This window comes from Lethenteron reissneri, chromosome 25 (genome assembly GCF_015708825.2).
Source record: "Lethenteron reissneri isolate LAM-NWPU_2019-01 chromosome 25, ASM1570882v1, whole genome shotgun sequence".
NCBI lineage: Eukaryota > Metazoa > Chordata > Hyperoartia > Petromyzontiformes > Petromyzontidae > Lethenteron > Lethenteron reissneri.
The window spans coordinates 1,271,645-1,279,338 of NC_083803.1; positions in this window are offsets into that span (position 1 = coordinate 1,271,645).

Genomic DNA, 7,694 nt, shown 5'->3' on the forward strand with positions numbered 1-7,694 from the left:
TACAGCTACTGAGTTCAATAGGGGTCAAGGATGAGATCTCTGAGCAATGGGCAGAGGAGCAACCAACAATAAGCTTGGCTATCGCCAGAAATACCGCCATCCACAAGGAGGTCGTTCCCATTTATTTGTAGTCGGGTGTGAGTCGCGATTGATTCAATGAACTGATTAGAACCAAGTAAGCTCTTAATGAATGATTACACATCTGGTGCCTCGCAGAAGCTCGTGGTAAGCTGTGTTCTCAGCGGCAGCCCGGTCGAGGTGTCAGCACTGGTGGAATACACATGATGTACACGTGGTCAGTGCTGTGTCTGGGAAAGAGACATTCCAGCTGGGCTTGTGTGTGTGCCTTAGAAGAAAGTCCGAGATACTTGCTCAATTTAGACCCGTGCATTGATTCAGGCTAAAATTGTGTTCACAGCCCCCCCCCCCCGACGCCCCTTAAATCTGTATGCACATTTACACGTGAACTTTAAGGCGATAACCCCGGGGTACCATAGTACCCCAGCTCTCGTACGATGTCCGTGATGCAGTCTGTTGATGGTCGGCGATGCGGCAATCGACTCATCTCGACGAGCTGTACACGATGCACCACGATGGGGCGTACGAGCGTTCAGGGTTTCGGCGCAATCGTCCTCGCTGCGATTCGACATCGCGGAGTGTGGCACTGATAACGGATTGGTTGGTACCCCAGTCGCGGAGTTAAGTACACCCCTGGGAAAAAATAGTGTCCCAGAAATAAAAATTTCATTGCCTCGGCCAGTTTGTATTATTTGGTACCCCGGGGTACCGCCATAAGGATCATGTTACGGAATTAATATAAATAACTGACATTTGGTGCTAAAGATGGTATAGGTAATCTCGATCAGGATTAAATGACATCTTGTGGTGAAATTCCATGACCTCGGACCAATCGGGACTCGTGGGGGCAGGCTAAAGAGGCCACGACGGAGCATGTGGAGTGAAGCAAGAAGATGGATCTGGTGGAGCCAGGAGAGAAGTTGGAGGTTGCTGAGATCACCCGACCAGAGGGCAGACAGCGCACGCCTGCTGTGATCATCGGCTTGTCACTTACCAGAGCTGGGTTTGAATGCACCCACACATTTGAGTGGGAGAGCAGGCTGACCAATAAATGCTGCGGAGTTTCCTGATTGTTTCGGCAAGAGACCTTCATGAACACCATATGGCCTAATTAACGTAATACATATTGGTTCTTTCGGTAAAGTCACGTCGAAGGGAAACAATAAAATAATAAAAAATATTGTTTCCCTTCTACGTGACTTTACCGAAATAACCAAGAATATGAATCCCTGCAGTCACGAAAGCTTTAAATAAAAATGTAAAAGTGTGTAGTGCCAAGGGACTAACAGGAGTAAAAATGTGTCAGGATTGGCTGTTGAAACGTCCAGAAATAAAAATACTACATTTGGGAGAAACATCTTGGCGAGATATTTTATTACGTCTTGTTTATTAAATATAGACCCTGTCAATTTTTTTACGTGCTGGAAAGTTGCAGCATTCACCTTAAGGCTTGGTGTTGTGCACACGTGCTTTGTCGCCACATGGTCAAGTTAATCTGGTCAGACATTCCAGTTTCTTTTGTCTGAATTTTTCCTCCCCGTGTTATTCGTCTCTGCCACACTAATCCCTAGGTCTCTTGTTACTGCTCACGGTATCGTCACAATCTGAACCTCAATATCCTCGCACACAAGGTGGATAGAAGTGATGCATTTTGTATTCAGCTGATAGACGACACGCTTCAGAGCTCGGCTAGCAATTTTATTTATACTACTCAAGAGGCTGACAAATGCTAATTGAAACTGATAATAATCTGCTGTAGCACTGGAAGGATATGCCAATTGCAACACGTTGTAACAGTAATGCCACCATAGGGTTTTTAAGTGTGCCGCAGTTTCTGCGGTTTATTTCCGTTTGCATCCAGTGTTTAAAGATCTTAATTACTAATGGGGACCGATTCACAAGAACAGTTTTGTTCCGTTCCTATTTTAACAGACGCGTGCTAATTTTTATTCCATTCCTAACAAAAAAATGTGTTTTGGAATGATGCTTAAAATCCCTTTTGTAACATACAGAACTGAATTAAGAGGAATGTTCCTTCATCTTGATTTGAATGTTCCTTCATGTTTTCTCAGTTAATGGGCACAGTATTTGATTGACTCCAGCATGGATAGAGAACAGAAACTCAAGCAGTGAGTGGTTCTCAGCCCGTGGGGGCGCTTTAAACGCCTTTAGGAGGGGCACAATGATGTGCAGAGTCCTGCAGGGTTTCTGCAACCCCGGTCCTGAAGACTCGCCGCGCTCCGTCCATCCGCGTTTACCCATTTACACCCCCGATTCAAAATATTAATTGACTCGTTCCAAGCTGCACACGTCCGATGATTGCGAAACATGTTTGACGTGACGCAGTGTTAAGCAATTAACTCTCCGTTACGTGGAACAAGTTTGTACACTCACTGCGTTATCAATCTTGATTTGAATCGCATCACGTGGGACGTGTTTAACAATCATTGGGCGCGTGCAGTGGGGAACGAGTTGGTTTGTATTTGAATTAGTAAATTGGTAAACGCGGAAAGACATCACGGTGTGGATCGTAAGGATTGGGGTTTGGGAAACCCTGCATTAATATAATTAAACCTGAGCGATTTGAAACAAAGTAGAAACACGTGATGAAGTGTGATATTAATAAGGACTTGAGTCATTTACACTGGACAGTTTACTAAATTGCTTTTTTTCCCCAAACAAAAAAACTAAATTAATCTAAAAATCCTCGCCAAGTTATGTTTAATGTCGCTCACTGGGGTAATGTTTGCTTTTATAAAGAATGCTTGCCAGCAACGCATGCATTCTTATTGATGTATTGCGTTTAACAGGGCCCATCGCTTAGATATGGAGTGCTTTTGTCAATTTCTTCTGGCAACCCAGCAGCATATGTTAAGTCTGACTGCTGATGGGAATTAGTATACAGTGTTCAGAATACATTTCCTAAAATTAGCGGGGTTAATCAAGTACATGTATAACCATCATTAGGGAAAACCCTATTCATCTTCTTGGTTCTTTCGGTAAAGTCACGTAGAATGTAAATAAATAAATAAAGACAACTTAATAAATTAATTATATATTTGGTTTTATTATGTTTTATTTTTATTATTTTATTATTTCCATTCTACGTGACTTTATCGAAAGAACCAAGAAGATGAATCCCTGCAGTCACGAAAGCTTTAAATCGAAAAATGAAAACCCTATTATTACATGTATCAGTTTACCGAAACAGTAGACCGTTAGTCAACAATAATTTGTTCGATATTTGAAGGATGGTGGTAATTCTTTAACATCCATACATTTGAAATCAGGTTGAATGTGGCTTTGCCCAGAACCGGTTAAGATAACGTAACTTGTCTTGGAAAGTCCTGCAGTGTTTATATTTAACTGTGGCGACACTGCTGACCATGATAAGTATGAAAAAATAAGAATTAGTTTTACCCTTTCTGGCAATAAAACAGGTTTATATGTGGTGCTTGGACATCTTAACACCTGCCTTATTGCCAGAAAGGGTAAAACTTACTTGTGTTTTCGTACTGGCAAAAAGCTCCCATTTTTCATGCGAACGAAGTTTGTTTGCTACGCGGATTATCCCGTTTAGCCAGTTTCTCGTGTATTTTACAAGGAGTGTGACAATCACATGCTGCTTTCTGTCACAATCGTACAATTTATTACAAATAAACCCGCCAAGCAAGTGAAGACATGAAATGGCCTTAGAATGGCCGACCTTACGTTTCATAACAATATTGTAATGTAATAACTTTGTAATACAGTGATCATGAGCGTCGCTTTGGAGAATGTAACCAATTAGATGCGCAGATAATCGTCTCCTTCCTATTGAGTGGCGGTCTGTGGTTGTGTAGAACGATATCAGAGATGTTAAACAACACATGTTACGTAGGTGTCATTGATGCGATATTGTTTTTTTTATAGAGAAGTTACAGAGACATGTAGATGTTTTATATATATAGCAGACTGTCATCAGCCATGATCAGTCCACTGCTAGATCAAAGCCTTCCAGCCACCCTATCGTGTTTTGTAGTTTGTTGTTGTTGTAAAATTCTCATCCCCGTGCCTCGACTGGGCATCTGTAAAAACGAGCTTTATAGCTCATCGGATTCCTCCAGGACACAACGATTATGCTGCCGAACAATCCACCCAGGAGTTGGAAGCGTGCCGACGATGTTGCTGCATCACCCCACGCTTTGTGCGGTGCCTGTGGCCACGGCGCGACTGTTGCGCCCCCTCGTGGCACGGGGCGGGTTCGCGTGAAGTCTTTTGCCTGCAGAAGACGAAACACGGCCACTCAGAACAGGTTTACAGATGAACAGCGATTATCCTGCTGCTTCCAACATTATCCGGCTGCGGTCCCAAACCAAACCGGCAAACCCGCTCCAAAGGCGATCTTCACCACGTGCATGATACATATAGATATTCAGGGTGCTTCAAAAAAATGTTGACACCCACCAACTGGTTAATCCCCTTTCACCAACCTGCTTTGAACCGCGTAATGAAGTACACTGCGGTCAACCGACCACCCCAGACCAACATGGCATGGGGGGGGGGGGGAGGCCTTAATCCACCAATGAATTAGCATTATCGTTATTATACTTCTCCAATGTCTGGTATGTGAGCCTCACACGACAATGAGATCAGCGAAATTCGTAGCAACTTGTAATTGCAAGGTGCTTCAACATTTTTTTAACACTTCTGAGAATTTGCAACAATACCACAAGCAATGTGCCTCTGGGCTCTAGAGACCACGTGGAGAAGATTCCATGAATGTGTTCACAATGATGGCGAACAAGTGGACTTTTGAAACTGTTAACATTACATTTGCTATGTTAGTGTATTATGCGTTCTTTCCATTAAAAACGATAGTCCCATATAAGTGTTAACATTTTTTTGAAGTAGCCTGTAGTTAGTACATTATACACTCCATACATACGAGTTAAACGATGACAATAATGCACGTATGTACATTATTTTGTGACTGATAACCGCGGTAATACAAATATAAAATATACACACTGCGATCCGGCGTTGTGTCGTTCGGAGTTCCACCGAAGCACCGCTCTCAAAGGATGCATCGGTCCGGCGATCGTCAAACACCGTCGGTTATAATTTAGATTTGAAGTTTTCGTGACTGCAGGGATCTATACTCCTTGGTTCTGTCGGTAAAGTCACGTAGCTATAAACTAAATTAAATCACGACGTTTCGATTGCAACACAAGCAATCGTCATCAGGTGGGAAAACCACAAAAATAAAAAAATGTCCCACTTAAGCAAACAATTTTCTTGCTGTGGTTTTCCCACCTGATGATGATTGCTTGTGTTGCAATAGAAACGTCGTGATTTTATTTATTTGATATCTACGTGATTTTACCGCAAGATCCAAATAGTACCGTCGGTTGTATTGAATCAAAGAACGCAGTGGTGCCACTTGCATCACAACATGCAGGACCTTCGAGATTGGAGTGGTCGGCACGGTACGTGTAAGTACTTTTTACAGGAGGATATTTATTTTTGTCTATTTGTATGTTTATGACAATTTAAAATAGTAAACAAATATAAAACACAAAAAACTATGTCATACAATAATGTTCAAAAATAAGCTATTTTTGAACATTTAATCGATTATTTGGCTGTCATGAATGTCCCCGTGCTAAGCCACTTTGTTGAGCTATCATTTGTGATTGCCAGGTCGCTTCTGGAAAATAAGTGAATAGCTCGGTCGGCATTGCCTGCTTAAAATAAAAAAAAGCATTTTTAGTTTTATTTGTATATTTTTAAGCGAGTTTCTGCCTTTTCTATTCGATACATTGCACACCCATCGTGTATTTTTGTATTATTGCTGTAACATTGTGACTCCCTGTGCCCTTACTCGACATGCGTGAAAAAGCGCTTTATAGCTCATCGGATTCCCCCCGCGGTATAAACACCGATTCGCATTCCCATCGCGCGGCCCGTCCGCTACTTGGACAGCGACCCCGTGGCGGCAGTCGCAAGAGTTCAAGTTCAAGTTCATTTATTAGGTATAGCCCTGTGAGCCATTCAGCTCTTGAATCGGGTGCAACCGCAACAAACAAAAAACAAAAACATGAACAAAAAACATCTTAAAGTGAATATGTGACTAAGTGCAAACAGAAAATCCAAGAAAAGACAGCAAAAATATTGCAGAAAAAACACCGTACACCAACGCTGTGTGCAAAAATCCCAGTGGGATGCAAGTCAAACAACAACAACAACCACAAGACAACTTAGATTAAGGCCATCAGTCTAACTCTGTACTACAACAAACAAACATGGCTAAACCAATACACTTTTCGAAATCACCAAAATAAAGCCATGAAAGCAATGAAAAAGCAATCATAGGAACTGTGACGGAATTTTCACAATAAATGGCATAAACAACATGTACTACCAAAACCCTGCAGCCATAGCTGGCTGCATGAGTCACCCCACAACAGCAGGAGCATCAATCGGAGTATTGTAAATTTTCAATGCACCTTTAAGATCAGCACACTAAATCAAAACACAGGTCATACTTTGTAGCGATCATCCGGAGCGAAACATTTTATTTTAGGTCACTGAATAGCACTGGCAGCTAGGGGTGTACAACTCCTCTAAAGCAGTTTTGAGTGAAGATCTCATAGGTAGTGACTCAAGTTTCAATTTATTTGCAACAGCATTCCAGACCCTGGGGGCATCAATAGCAAAGGCCCTTCCTCCAGTATATGTACGGCAATAGGGAATATTAAGCTGGTAAATGAGTGTAGACCTTAGGTCAAATTTGTTCTTTGAAACAGAGACGAGATCCAGCAGGTAATCTGCAGATTTTTTGCAAGTACATCATGAATAAATAAGATCTGGTGCACAAGCCGTCGAACATTCAGAGATGTTAAGTTTGACCCAATGTAGAGATCACAGTGGTGAGTCCTATATGGGCAGTTCAATGCAAATCTTAAGGCCGAGTGATAAATTGAGTCAAGCTTCTTCAGTACAGTACTTGGGGCTGATTTATACACAATGTCACAGTAATCAAGTAGAGGCAGTATGGTAGCTTTAATCAATTCAAAACGGAACATAGGGGGGAAGCAGTGCTTGTGTCGATATAGAAAACCAATTTTAATTTTTGTCTTTTTCCCAATATAATCAATGTGATCTTCAAAATTCAGTTTTGAATCCAGGATGACCCCAAGATACTTATAGATCTTGACTTGCTCTATTTGACCATCGAGCGCCGCCGTCACGTCTCACACGCGCCGAGTGAAAGGAAGAAACTGAAGATTAACCCCCCAAAAGACTCTATCGGGAGTGTTACATCCCAATCATCGCACCCTTGCAGCGAAAACTTCCGAATCAGAATGTGTTCGTGTGTCCTGGAGGAATCCGATGAGCTGTAAAGCTCTTTTTTCACAGACGTCAAAGTCAGAAAGTTTCAACAAGAAACTATATATCTTTTTAAAAAAACACGATATGAGTGCAAAGTATAGGAAAGGTAAACAAATTGCTCAAACGAAGTAAACTAAAACTAAACTTTGTTTTTACTTGGGCAGGAACCCTCCTTGGACAAGAGCCACGAGCGAATCGAAACGTCGATCCCAAAACGCGATTCGATTCGGGGAGGAGGGGGG